General features: G+C 39.0%; 1 protein-coding gene across 1 annotated transcript in view; it reads left to right on the forward strand.

Annotated features, from left to right (window-relative positions):
• The window catches only part of kcnh3 (potassium voltage-gated channel, subfamily H (eag-related), member 3), a 179,397-nt gene that overhangs the window by 97,683 nt on the left and 67,357 nt on the right, over positions 1–14,357 (forward strand). The window lies entirely within an intron of this gene.

Here is a 14,357-nt window from a genome sequence, read left to right on the forward strand (position 1 = left end):
TTGGTGTGAGTTCAAATTTGTCCAAAGTCTGACTAGCAAAATATAAAGAAATAAGGATTTTCTCAAGAGTGTTACACCGCATTGTAACTAATGTGATTACACCATCTGTGATTACAAATCTATATCATCAGGTTATTTTCATAATATATGGATCTATCTGAATTCCATTCACTTTTTTAATAATTGAGAATTTATCATATTGATACTAATATACTGATATATAGTAATATACTGATGCAGAAACATGTTGTGGTAATAGTGTAGTAATAGACCTTCTTTCAGTATATATCTACCTGTGAGCGAAGATGCTTCTGCTATGGGAATGGCGTTAGCCTAAGCTGACAACATCAGAAAATGAGATAAAATGAGATTATACTTCATTTATTTACATTTGGGATTCTGTTACAGTTGAATAAACAACAATAACAACAACAACAACAACAAGAATATTATTTGACCATTATTTGCACATCCATCCATTCTCTTAAAGTTTTTCAAATTCAGCTGATTTTTTTTTAAATATTTTAATTTACTTTTTTAACATAATATATGTTTCTGAGCTTATGAACTTTTTTTTCAGTATTACAGCATTTATAAACGTCTGATATACAGAATATGATGCTGGACATTAAACGGAATATAAATTATTTAAATGAGCTCAACTTTGATAATTGGCTTGCCTTCTGTAAAAGTGGCAAAGCAGCTGGTTAAATGTACGGCATTCAATCAACTAATGATTTCTCATAGTTGCTCATCTGAAAGTGCTGGCTAAGCATGCAAGTAGTCAACTTGCCTGTTCTGTTAGACCGGACAGGTTGGAGCTGTTGCGCCCTTTGCATCATTTCCTTGATTGTGTACTAAAGGAGTTAATACCAATTTTTTTCCCGCTCATCTGTTATGATGATAAATCACTAAAGCGCATTTACTTGCTAATGCTAGCTCTATTTCCTCAAAAATCACAGATCGTAACAGATCTCAGAGCAGGTTAAATAGAACCAGTGGCACCTTGGACTCCCATCACTTTACTGCAAAAGGCCAGAGCAACAGAAAAACACTGCTGGCCTCTCAGCTTGCCCAGCTCAGGTCACTGTTAAAGAAAGTCAAATCCACACAGAAAGCTGAGACAGCTACAGTGTCTGACAAGGCAAGCACTACTTGCCGAACTTTTCCAGTAGTACAGTTTTATGTGTAGTGAAGCAGAGTGGTTTATTGCTGGTTTGAAAAATTCCTCTACCACTTTTCAAAGTCAGCTAATAGCAAATTTATTTTTTGGTAATGCAGTAGATAGTTATTAATTATAATAGTATTATTTTACATTTTCCAGCAAGGAAGGAGAGCAGAAAGGTGAAGACGTCCATGGATAGTGCAGACAGGAAGCACAAAAACGTAATAGTTAATGCAAAGCATCAGCCCAAAGATACAGAAGTCCCTACATGTGCAAGTTCATAGCGAGCTGCAGACACGGTCTAAAACATGGGCATACATTAAATGCAGCACTGTAAGTGGCATCAACAATGAACCAGAGCAGTGAACCGTGAGCCTTAAAGAGGCCAAAGAGTCCAGCTGGGCGTGAACTAGTGCATTTACACTTGATGACAGGTAACTATCAACGACAAATATTGCCATAACCCCACCCCACCCCTCACAACACACACGCACACACACACACATGCACACAGATATGCACACAGACAGCAACAGATGGCAAAGCGTTGATAAGTGGTTACCTATCACATGGCTGGTTGAATCTGCAGTGGAGCAGATGATGGATTGATTCAGAGTTGGTTTTATCATTCAGACTTTATCTTCTTGTACTTTTTCATCCAACAAAATCTATTTGATTTTAAAGCCCCCTAATATTTCAAATAAAAGTATGAATTCAGATAGAAATGACCAGGGGATTTGTGATGGTCGGTCTTATAAAGGCATAACGTTTTTAAAGACCTGAAAGTTTTTTAAACAATGTCTTTTTATTAAGAGGTTTTCCTTGTATACATATATATAAACATATATATTATACATATAAACAGAAAGAAAAGAAAAGGGTTACAGATGATCTGTAAGTAGTACATTTAGGCGGTGAAATGAGTTCAGAAATCTGAATATCTTCAACTGTGAAATAAAAGGGGGGAAAAGAAAAAGAAAAAAGGGAAGTAAAGAGAAGAAAGAAAGAAATATAAACATATGTATGATATATCCCAAAGTAACATAATCCCTGCAAAATAATCCCATTCATTCCCACCCAGGTCACTCCCCTAGACCTGTACACTATATTTCCACACCTGACATAAGAGAGTTTGCTGAAAAATTCTTATAGATTTTGAAATGCATCAAGGAAGGGACCCCACATGCTTTGAAATTTCCCAGAGTACTGGAGTGAGTGTCTTATTTTTTCCAGTTTTAGACACGCCATGAGGTCATATAACCACTGTTTGTGAGTGGGAAGGGCAGTGTCCTGCCACCTCAGTAGGATTGCCTTCCTGGCCAACAGGGAACAGAATGATAATGCCTGTTTTTTAGAGGCCGGTAGAAGCACCTCATTCCCACTGATGCCCCGAGAGCAAGAAGGGGGCCAGGGGCCAGCATCACACTGAGAATCCTGGACAGGGTATGAAAAATATCTGTCCAGAACTGAACGAGACTGGGACAAGACCAGTACATGTGGATCAGTGAGGCTTCAGCAGTTTTGCATCTGTCACAATATGGAGTGATTTCAGGATAGTCTGGATTTTGAGAAATGGGCTCTATGCACCACTTTGAATTGGATTAAACAGTGGCGGGCACATAATGATGTTGTGTTGACATGTTTGAGTAAGGAGGCCCATGTTTCGTCAGAGATTGTCATATTTAAGTCTTCTTCCCACAGTGTCTTGAGCTTGGATGAAGAGGTATGTGTCAAATTTAACATTTTATTGTAAAGCAGGGAAATCAGCCCTCTTCCTTGGTTGTATTGAGTTGTAGGATAGTTTCTAATAGTGTAGGCTCTAGTGGAGGGCATGAGCCTGAAGTCTGGGAACAAATAAAGTGCCTGACTTGTATCTGAAAAAGTGTGATGGTGGAAAACTATATTTATTAGCAAGTTGTTCAAATTATGCTAGTTTGTTGGCTATGAATAGGTCCTTAAAGCAAGTTATTCCACTTCTGTGCCACTCCACAAACTCACCGTCCTGGATAGAAGGTTTAAAGAGATGGTTAGATGCAATGAGGCTGAGAAGGGAGAAGTCACAGAGTTTAAAGTATTTCCTAAACTGGCCCCATATTTTTAATGAGTGTACCACTACAGGGTTGGGGATGGAGTTGAATGGAGAGGATGAGAGTGGAGAACAAGTGCAGCTGGTAAGGATATACTGTTGTCACTATGCAATTCCATAGTCACCCAGTCAGGACAACCACTCCGATTGTGGTAAAAATACCAGAACACCAAACATCGTATGTTAGCTGCCCAATAATAAAAACGAAAGTTTGGAAGTGCAAACCCACCCTCAATTTTAGATTTTTGAAGATGCATCTTCTTAAGCCTTGGGCGTTTGCGCTGCCTTAAATAAGATGAGATGACAGAGTCCAGCTCATTGAAAAATGTGCTGGGAATGAAAATGGGTAAGGCCTGGAAAAGGTATAAAAATTTGGGTAGAATGGTCATTTTAATTGAATTGATATGTCCTCCCAGAGACATAGAGAGTGGTGTCCAGTGGGTGATGGACCGCTTCACTTGGTTCAGCAATGCACTCACATTTTCTTTGGAAAGGTTTTTATGTATTTTTGTCACTGCGATTCCCAAATATGTATTTTTTTTTCTTTCAACTCTGAAGGGCAAGCTGGTGAAGTCTAACATACTTGCTTTGCTAGTAAAACACACATTGCAACTTCTTATCTGGTGTGCGTCTTTTATTTTGACAGCGAATGCGCACATGTGGACCACTTATGTGCACCCCTGGATATGACATATATTTGATGATGTCAAAGACATTATCCTAAACTGGACTAACAAAGGACCATGAGTCTAACATGAAACTGAACATACAAACATCTGCTGATGAAAATGTGTTGATGTATTGGTCTGTTATGAAGCTATTGCAATTTCTAATGTGTTTTTATCACTTTCTGATGTTTTATTAATTAAACAATATATGTATTAATTGTTGTGTTATCTATAGATATAGTATTTATATCTATTTATTTATAGTGTAGTAAAAATACTTAATTATTACTGTTTAAATGACTAATGTATTAGTAGTGATGTTGTGCTGAGGGTTAAAATGCCTTTTTGTCTTTTGGTATACTACGAAATGGCAATAAACCATTAATATATGTCTATGTGCTTGGATTTATTTTATCCTATTCAAATTCAATTTCTGATACATTTTATTTTGAAACATTTAAAATGGTTCTTTAAAGAACCACTCAAAAAAGGTTCTTTAAAATGGTTTTACCTTGCCAATAAGCCCTCTTCTGTTTTTTTCACACAGCAACAGTAGCAAAGATGCTCATCATTATTTCTCCTTAATCTGTTGCACCTGTAAATGAAGGTGCCCTAGAGTTATATAATGCTCCCCTCAGTTAAGGGCATCACAGGACACACACAAACAACCCCCACTATTTCTGCCTTTCAAAGCTGTAGCCCAGGATCCCTTCAAAGTGCCTTTGAAGGGATCCTGATTACCAAGCTGCCTATAACTAGCATCTAAGCACAGTGCTTTCAGTGCACATGCCTAAGAAACTTCAGCACTCACATTCATATCAAATAATAGGAAATGCTAAGGTTGGTCAGTGCAAATGTATTTGTGACCTCCTTCAATCTCACATATGAACAGTGTATGTGAAGAGAACATGTTAATGTATGAATGTAACTCATATGGCCTGTATATTAGCAAAAGAGTCACGTGCACGGGGAGAATTTAAGGACAGAGCCGTTCACACCTTCACGTTCCATTCTCATACCCATCCTGATGAATATGAACCAGACAGCTCTCCTGTAGCGCAATTCATAGCAGCAGGAAAACAAAGCGGGCAGAAGTACAGGACAATGGTATAATGAGACTAACATGAGAAGGATGATAAAGGAATTAAAGGGAGAGTGTTCGTGTGTGTGCGTTTGTGAGATTACAGCACATAACCAAGATATCTTTTGTATCTTTTGTTAGGGGTGGAGTGCTAGAATGAGCGCTCCAGTTCGCCACTGCTGCTGGCAAGGTCTGCATCACACCACCTGTTTAATGTGCAGTGGCAGTCCACATGCTCCACACTGGTCCATTTAAACTGAACTTTGGTCAGTCGCAGGCCTGTCTCTGCCTGATCTACATGGAGTACACAATGCCTAAATTTCACTACATGATCCATTATTGGATTTCATAATATCGGTCTTATTCACAGTGTTGTGAGAGGTCACCTCTGGAAATGCACTCCTGGGACATTCAGTCTGTATCACCACATTCTACATGAAGCCAAATTAAACCTTCATTTTCTTGAAGGGCAGTTAAACAGAGTTATAGCTGCTCTCTGGTTGAAATTGAAAACAATCCATTTACATATTTATTCAGCACCACTACATATAAAGAGTGATGCTCAGTGGTAGTCTGAGCATCAGCTACACAGATGCAGCTGTGCTGTTGGTGGGAATCATTTGTTACTCTAATGTTAATCATTGCTTTACTTTTGTTTGCATTTTTATGCTTAATCATAATTATGGTTGACTTATAGTCCCTCATATAAGGGACAGTTGATTGTCAATATCCAGTCAAAGTTTAGTTTCAGCTCTTCAACAGGATCCTTCCTTGTTAGGTGAATTACATAATTAACATCCCTTATTTAAAATCATGAACAAAACAGGACAGCAAGGCAGCCAAGCAGGACATTTATCTCCTGTTGTCTTATTCCACACACACACACACACACACACACACACACACACACACACACACACACACACACACACACACACACACACACACTATCAAACATCAAATATCCCCTGGATATGAGTAATTAGTTTAGCAAATACAAGCTTTTGTAATGTACTGCACATAAAAAAAGAGGCTGCTGTATGCAGAGCGGCCTGCCTTAGAACTTAACCTAAGACTATGTAGATGCAAAGGAAAAGGGTTTTTTTTTGCCATTTCCAGTGGACTTTTTTTTAACGTCAAACTAGTTACATGTGCTCATGTTTTTGATGCTCCTTTAAACACACATAAAAATATAGACAGTGCAGTGTCTTATGCGACAATGTTGGCCAGGTGATCTCAGGTCTCACATACAGTAGTTTCTCAGTTACTGCAATTGACAGTAGAGTAATATATTAAAAATACAGGATCTTTTGAGCCAAGCATCCTCAGCGTCTGTAGACAGTGCCTTTCAAATCAGTGCTAGTAGCTCAGTGTAAGAGGCCACAGCAGGGAGGTCTGATTATGAATGCTGAGACGATTGCAAGGACATAGCAGCCACTCACATAACATACTGTACAGTATATTGTCAGTGTCTTAGTAAGGTGGTGGGCCATGATGTGCTATGAAAACAGCTTCAATACTTCTTAACATTGATTCTGCAGGTCTCTGGAACGCCACTGGAAGGATGGATGTCGTTCCAAAAAAGGATTACTTTTTCCCTATGTTGGTCCAAAATCTCCCACAGATATTTAGTTATTGGGCTGAAGTGACTGTGAAGGCTGCAGCATGCAATTCAAAGTACTCAAGGTTTGGTTTAAATAGTCACCTGACTGTAATTATTGCAGTTCGTCTTGGCGTTCTGTGGTTGGCTATTCAATCTGTTCAATCTGTTCTTCACAGCTTTTATTATCTGCGGGCACATCTGTGTTATGGCTCTTATTGACCCAAGGTCATGTGTCTTTGACTCTAAAGTTCTGTTTGTCATTAACTATATTTAATTTGACTCTTAGTTTGGTTACTGCTATCTCCAGGTGTTTGAATTTAAAATGAGCTTGCAGTTTCTTGTGTATCCTTAAAAGTTTGAGTTGCTGGTTTTGCCTTATCCATGATCGAGTTTGTATTTCCTCCACTATGGTCTTCTAATTATAGTTCTCTGCTGAGTAGGCCATCTACTAATTGGAAGGTTGGTGGTTTGATCCCTGGACACTCATTGAGCGAGACACTGACCCCTAGGTGCTCTCTGAAGCATCAACTGCACGGTGAAAGTGTGTAAATGTTATAGAAAAGCAGAATACAACAGCGCTTTATTTTGGTAGCCCTTGTTTAGTCTTACGGTGTGTTCCCCACAGCTGTGTTCACTTTCCCTGTACAACTACAGTATGTATGCATTCATAGCCTTAGTTTGTTGTTGAGTTGTACTGCTATGGTCCACTGTTGCATACTATTTTGTTTATCATTACTGTGAGTCTGCGTTTGGCATCATCATCCACTGTCAAACCTGACGATGTGATGAGGTTTTCTAAATGCCTCTTCAGATGCTTCCTATTATGTAAGTATTAATTGATTGGTAACTATTAGTCAGTACTGGTTTTGGCATTAAATTACATTACTCCTTTACAGAAAAAAGTAATGTAATTACTGTAATTTGTTACTTTGGGATGCATTACACCCACTACTGACCCTAAAGCATTTTGATCTTTGAACAGTTACATCTACAAAGTTGTATATGTACATGGATTTACTGTTTCCTTAACATTGCTGGATATATATTTTTTTTTAAACTCTGTGTTGCACACTTGCTTTTTGCAGGAAAATGTAATCCCGTGTGGGCCTAATGCAACACAGACAAAAAGGAGAAACTTAAGTTTGTGGTTTGGTTTGTTTGTTGTTTACTATACTGCTGAGGCCGTATTTTGTGTAGCTAGTGGGGCATTGGGAGTCGAGGCTGACTCAACTCCAAATCTGAGGGTGAAAGTTTGGTGTTTTATTTGGAGAAAACTCTCCAGATAGGTAGCTCATCAGTCCTCTCTCTTTAACACGAGGAGTTTCAAGGCCGTGGATTTACCAAGAGTGGAGTAGGTAGCAGACAGCAAGGGAATAAAAGAACAAGAGCAACAGCTGAAGGAATACTTTCCTTATCATTTACCCTGACAGTTCAAACAGTCTAGGAACTATCTGTGCAACCAAAAGAGACAGTTTTGTGTGATCTTTTCTCAGAGAAAGATTACACTGTCATATCTTGAGACACTCTACTTGATTTGGGGAAGTTGTGAGGTAGATTTATTTGTCGCTGGCTGCACATTGTAATTCTACATCAGTGGTTGTTAATGCCTGTTGTTGTCCTCTTTGTGAGTTTTTGAAAAGGAGGTCCTGAGTTCAGCACCGAAATAGATGTCAGGCTGACAGGACAGTACAGAAGTGTAAATGTAGTGATGAACAGTATGAGAGGAGTGCAGAGATGAGCACTGACATGCTGCACAGGAGGAGAGAAGATGAGAGAAAAACTAAATAAGGAAGTAATTACAAAGTTTGGACTACAATAAAGTGATCCAAAGGTCTTTAAAGATGGGGTTTCATAACTGACAAGGGCAGCACGTCAAAATACACTTTGGTGTAGTTTTGCAGTATTTATCGTGTAAATTTTCTGTTCGTGGTGTTGGGATACTTTATAATACTTACAATGAAAAAGGATAGAAGCAATTTGTCTTTTTCTTTGTAGTACACTTTGTGTTTCATTTCTTTTAAAATACTACAAAGATACTCATTACTTAAAAAATATCTTATTTGAGGAAATTTACACCATAATTCAGAAGAATTAAAAGGTAGTTGATGGGAAATTACACTAAAGTTGCAGGCTGTTTTATACGATATAGTTTGTAACAGCGGTTTCACTGGACTTTTTTCTGTGAACTGCTGGGATGTTTTTAGGAACAGTGCTCTCAGCATGTTGGGTTTTCTTTAGTTTCTTTAAGAAACATAGCTATGATTCTTGAATTGAGTCTACAGTAAGTTGATTGAGTCTATATCTCACAGTATCTTGAGTCTGTTGAAGGGGTTGGAGGTTAAAAATGCTGGGGTTAAGGAGGGTGCTTAAGAGACATGGTGGGCCTGCTCGTTGTCTTTGCTTGAGGCTAACATCCTGAGGCTACTTAGCTTCTACTAGAACAATGTAGCCCGCTGTGCAAGTTGCATTGTGGGTATAGCAGACATGATTATCATATGGCCTCAACTTTCCTTTCCTTTAACAGTTGTTCGAGCACTGCTGATAATATTAGAGTGCATATAATGAATAACAATGAACAAGGACAAATTAGAAGTACACATTTTGTATAAAGAGGGGATTACTGTAGAATTAGCAGTCATAACACATAGTAGGGAACTTTTTAACCTCGGGCTGATCAGACATAGTCAAGAAGAAGAAATCAAGACATAATAAGAACAATATATAAGTGAAAAAAATCCTTTCATGAGGGTTAGTCATATACATAGCTTACAGATGACTAGGACTTCCTGCAGAACAGTTCACTTAACAAATTCAGTAGTTTAGTTTTTTATTTTGTGTTGAAATCGCATACTTTATTGTAAAATTCTACAGTTTGTCTATTTTAGAAATATAACTCTGATAACAGTCTTAATATTCTGTGCAAAATTCTTCAAACTTAAAAAGAAGTTGCATGACCTGGAGGTCCGCTGAGTTTCCCAGTGCTGACATGTTTGCCTAAATTCAGAGGTTCTTTTTGCTTTTTGTGTTGTCATTGTGTAAAATCCACAAGACATCCAGTGTAATGCTGATTCACAGGAAGCTAAGTAATGGAGTGTGTCGCAGCCTGTTTCCAGCTTAGTTCTGCTGTCTGAGTCAAAGGTTGCCTATCTGCACCTTTCTGCAAATAGTGAAATAACTGAGTCCTGTCCCGGCGATGTGGGTAATATCATTGTGTTGTTGTAGTTACTGAGGTGTTATCAGCAAACTCGGCCACAGAGTTCTGTACTTTTGAAGGACTCGGTGTACAAAGTGAGGTTTGACTGTCAATGGTTTGTTGATGAAAAAGTCCAGTATCAAGTAAGAGTATTATACTCAAGCCCAGAGTTCTGAGCTCGCCAAGTAGGTTCAGTTGTGCTAAATGCTGAATAAATGTGTATTTTCCTGATGTAGGTTTTATTGTTTTAACCTCCTAGGACCTGGCATCCACATATGTGGACATCACATTTTGGGATATTTAGACCAAAATACTCAATTTTGCTCTACAAGGGCCTGATATCCACTTACAAGGACATTGTACTGCTACTGTTCTATCAAAATTTTAAACGAATATCCTCAGATGTGGCTCTCATTTTTCTTAAAAACAACAATAAGGTAAAAATAAAAAATCTGGTAATTCTTTGTTTTTACATTCATCTGGCCCCAATCAGCCCAAATATCAAAGACAAATTAAAAATGCATGTCGTGGAAGAGTCTTAGGAGGTTAAGGATATGTGATGGCTAAGCTGTGGGCAGTAGAGATGGCTTCCTCTGTTTGCAGGAAGTTCACACTGGTGGGGGTTCAGACTGACTGGGTCATGGTCTTGATGTGCCGGAGAACTAGTTTCTCAAAGCTTTGAATCCCTCAGTACCATATCGCCCTAAGGCATGAAGCTATTGCTGTAGGATTAATTTTTAATTCCATCAGATACTCATACAGAGAATATATAAATAAAATACACTATATCCTCTACACTGAACACATTCTGTCCAAGATTCAGACTTTACCGTGGTTTTGACTGTGAGAATCCAAGGCTGTTATTTTAGTTACAATTCAAACCCAAAACGTGGAATAGACATGCCGGTCTACCGTGTCCATTCGACACTTTGCCTCTCCAAAATGCGAAGTGGACACTCATGCAGAAATTGCATTACCAGCAGGGGTAGATAATATATTTAAAGCCACGGAGTCGGTAGTGAACAAAAAACTTAATTGTCAGAATTGATTAAGCTAGACATCTGATATGTGTATACATGTAAATGTGTTAATAATGTCTGTTTAAATGCTTTCCCGTGGTTATTTTCATTTTGGTTTAAAATAAAATATCTCCCTCTGCATGTGCGTGTGCATTTCATGTTTTGGAGAGGGACGGACGTGTCTATTTACACGCTTTGTCATGGTATCAGGTGAGAAATTCCCACTGTAATCTTGTAACTTTAGATATTTTTGTATCAAAAATGTCTTTTAGGCTTCTTTGTTACACATTGTAGTATAAGTACAATGGACTGGTACTTATATAATGTTTTTGTACTCTAAGAGAAGATGGCAGGTACTTAAAATACTTGATTGGATGAACCATCTACATATTTACTTTCATAACTACAACATTGTCAGGTTTTAGTTAATGGACTCAGGCGCAGACCGGAGATCCTTGCAGAGTTAACAGTCGGTTTATTTATACAAACGACACCAGGTGAAACTATTTACAACGTGCTGGGGGGAGGGGAGGGGGCTCCAGGGCTCCGGTGCATGTGAGGGGAAGGACGGGAAACAGACACACTCCAAAGGCTCTCTCTTCTTTCTCCACAACGGGGTAACACAAATCCACTCACTCGTCCACACGGTAACAAGCAGGCAGGGAAAGGTCCGGGGTAGATGCTGATAGCTCAACGATCCAGCGACGAGTAACACCGTGGCGCCGTCTTAAATAGGCCTTGCGATCACCCAGATAGGCAGCAGGTGTGTGGGCCAGGGGCGGGAGCCCATAATGAGCACCGCTCCGGCAGGTGAGAGAGAGAGAGCGCAAAAAAAACAACAAAACACATGTTGCCTAATACAGGATCAGCTGGTGAGGCACAGGGACCGTGACAAATATGCTCTTATCTTATTGTTCAGTCCTTCCTTATTCCTTATATGATGCTGTTTGGTCCATACCAGCTCCAATAGCATGAAGCCTGTCGAGAATCTGGTTATTTTTTTGCGCTCTTGTCAGTTTTCTCCAAGTAAAAGTTTCATTAACTGATTTGACTTAAATGTTCTGATAAACTTTGAAAAGTAACAGGGAAAAACAGTCCGTGGCAGATGGCTGTTCTGGTTCTGTGCTGCTCACCAGGGACAGGGTTCAACAGCTTGACGTTTATGATTTTGTGCAGGTAGCCCGTCAGCTTTCGCCCAGAGAAAGAAATGGATCATTTTGCTGACAAGTTGAAGAGATTGCAAACTTAGAAGCCCACGTTAAGGTGCAGTCGTGGCTGTCAGTTATTATGTTTAGGTGGTGCCTAAGGCTGATTCTGGGTCGAAGGCTGCATTTCACTAGAGACACCTACAGATTTTGGTTTGACCCTCAGTTATATTAGAGATATTAGAGTGTACACATTGTGCAGAACATTGGACAAACACAATAATGATAGTATTCACATGCATGGCATATTTATGGCTGAAATCAACAGTGTGTAATTGCAGAAATGCAGATAAGCACTGTTCATGGATATAATATGGTATAGCAGTGTTTTTAAATTTACCACCCGACGTACATCAAAAGAGGTACACTTCTATGTATATCTGCTGAAAATACCCTCTGTGCCATCTGACATGTTGTAGGTTTGTCAGATTAAAGGACATTGGTGTCATCCCAGCATACCTGCAGTTTCTTATGCAAGAACATAACCGCTACACTAGCACATATGTTGGCTTCATCCCCTTATCAGACACTTTCACAAAGTAAAACAGTCTTGCTCATAGGGGGTCATATGATTGTTGGGTTATTCTACGATCTACTGTACAATATAAAGCGCCTTGAGGCGACTGCTGTTGTGATTTGGCGCTATATAAATAAAATTGAATTGAAATTGAATTCTTAGTGTGTATGGTCCCTGACTTTAAAGTAACAGTTTTGAAGGCAACAAGGTTGCAAGTTCATTTTGTAAGGTTGCAGTCACTTTGTTGATGCTGTAGTGATTGAAGTGGCACAGTTCATTAGCAGATCTTGCCCTTGGTGTAATAAATTCCGTCCACAGCATGGAGGGACAAATACAGATTTATCTTATAATTCTTTTGAAGGACTTTGAGAGTGCTCTGCATTACGACCACGACAACAAGGAAACCTCAGTTGCTGACTTCAGTACTGTTAGAGTAGTAGAGAAAATTGATTGTAACTGGTTGCTATGTACCATCGTGTTCATTCACGTGTCCAAACCATGTGTTGTTTGCTGTCTGTGCCTTCCTCGGTACACCCGTACTGTTCCCCTGAGTCATTTAACAATCATCGCTACATTAATGGACTGAATTTCAGATCTCACCAGTTCATTTCCCACATGCCTGAAGTGACTCTGGATTTTTGCTTAGTTTGGCTCTTTGTGACGTATGAGGTGCTGTTAGTGAGTCATCGAGCAGAGGTGATCTTGATGTGCTGACATTTGTTCAGACTCCTGTAGTTGCCAAGGAGACGAAATGAAATGCAGCACTCAACTTTCTCAGACATCTGTCTGCACTTTCCTCAGTGGATTAAAAGTAAATTTGATTAATAAAAAAATAAGTAAATGAGTTGGTGCTGGCAGTCTGACGAGCTGCTCTCAAGTTAATTTCCTCTAACTAACTTCCAGAGGTGACGGAAATGCTCAGGGGATGTGTGATTCTGTCATGAGTGATAAAAGTTTTGGTTGTTAGCAAACTTTCTGTTGCTGTTTTCTTTTTGCCACTGCTGATTTTTCTGACTCCACATCTCTGCCATCATGTGGTTCAGATATAAAAAATATATATATATAAAAAAATATGCAAGCTTTATTGAAATAGTTGAATTTGTTGCCTCATATACTGTAGCTATAGAACAGTGATTTACTGCTGCCACTACGAAGGCATGAAGTGAAAAGGGAAATGGAAGCAATGCCATAAACACCATAAATCTTGTGATGTTTAAAACCAGTTTGAGTTGTTCACTCACTGGTTACTGTACAGGGTCTCATCAGGCTCCAGCAGTTCTCTGCAGCCTGCTTCATTTTCTCTGCAAACAGGCAACATCTATTATTTATTTTAAATCTATTTTTCTTTTTCTTTTTTTCTCTTTTGTTTATTTATAAAGTTGGTATTTCAGCAGTGTTTCTTTTTCCCCCAAAAATATAAATCATGAAAAATTCCCCCAATATGTGCCTGATGCCAAAGATTTCCTAGAGCACACATCCTCCACCCCCACCTGCTGCTTAATGTATTTCATGCCATGTTCAGACAGAACCTCCGCCTATCGCAGGTGTACATTTAATCTAGTGATGAAAAGTAGAGAAAGTAGAAAATATAAATGACATATCGGTGGAACAGCCGATCACACAACGGCAGGACAGTAAAACACATCCTTACAAAACAAATCAAGGTTGGAGGAAGCACTTTTCATTTGTAATCCAAATTGCAGACAGCTCTGTTTGACCTCACAGAGTGTGGCGAGATGGCAAGAGAGAGACAGCAAGACATTCATTAAAGGTGGCTCTGAATTTGGTATTGAGGCAAAAAAAAAAAGGGATGACTGGAA

The sequence above is a fragment of the Aulonocara stuartgranti genome (assembly GCF_965226115.1).
Source record: "Aulonocara stuartgranti genome assembly, chromosome: 16".
NCBI classification, from domain to species: Eukaryota; Metazoa; Chordata; class Actinopteri; order Cichliformes; family Cichlidae; genus Aulonocara; species Aulonocara stuartgranti.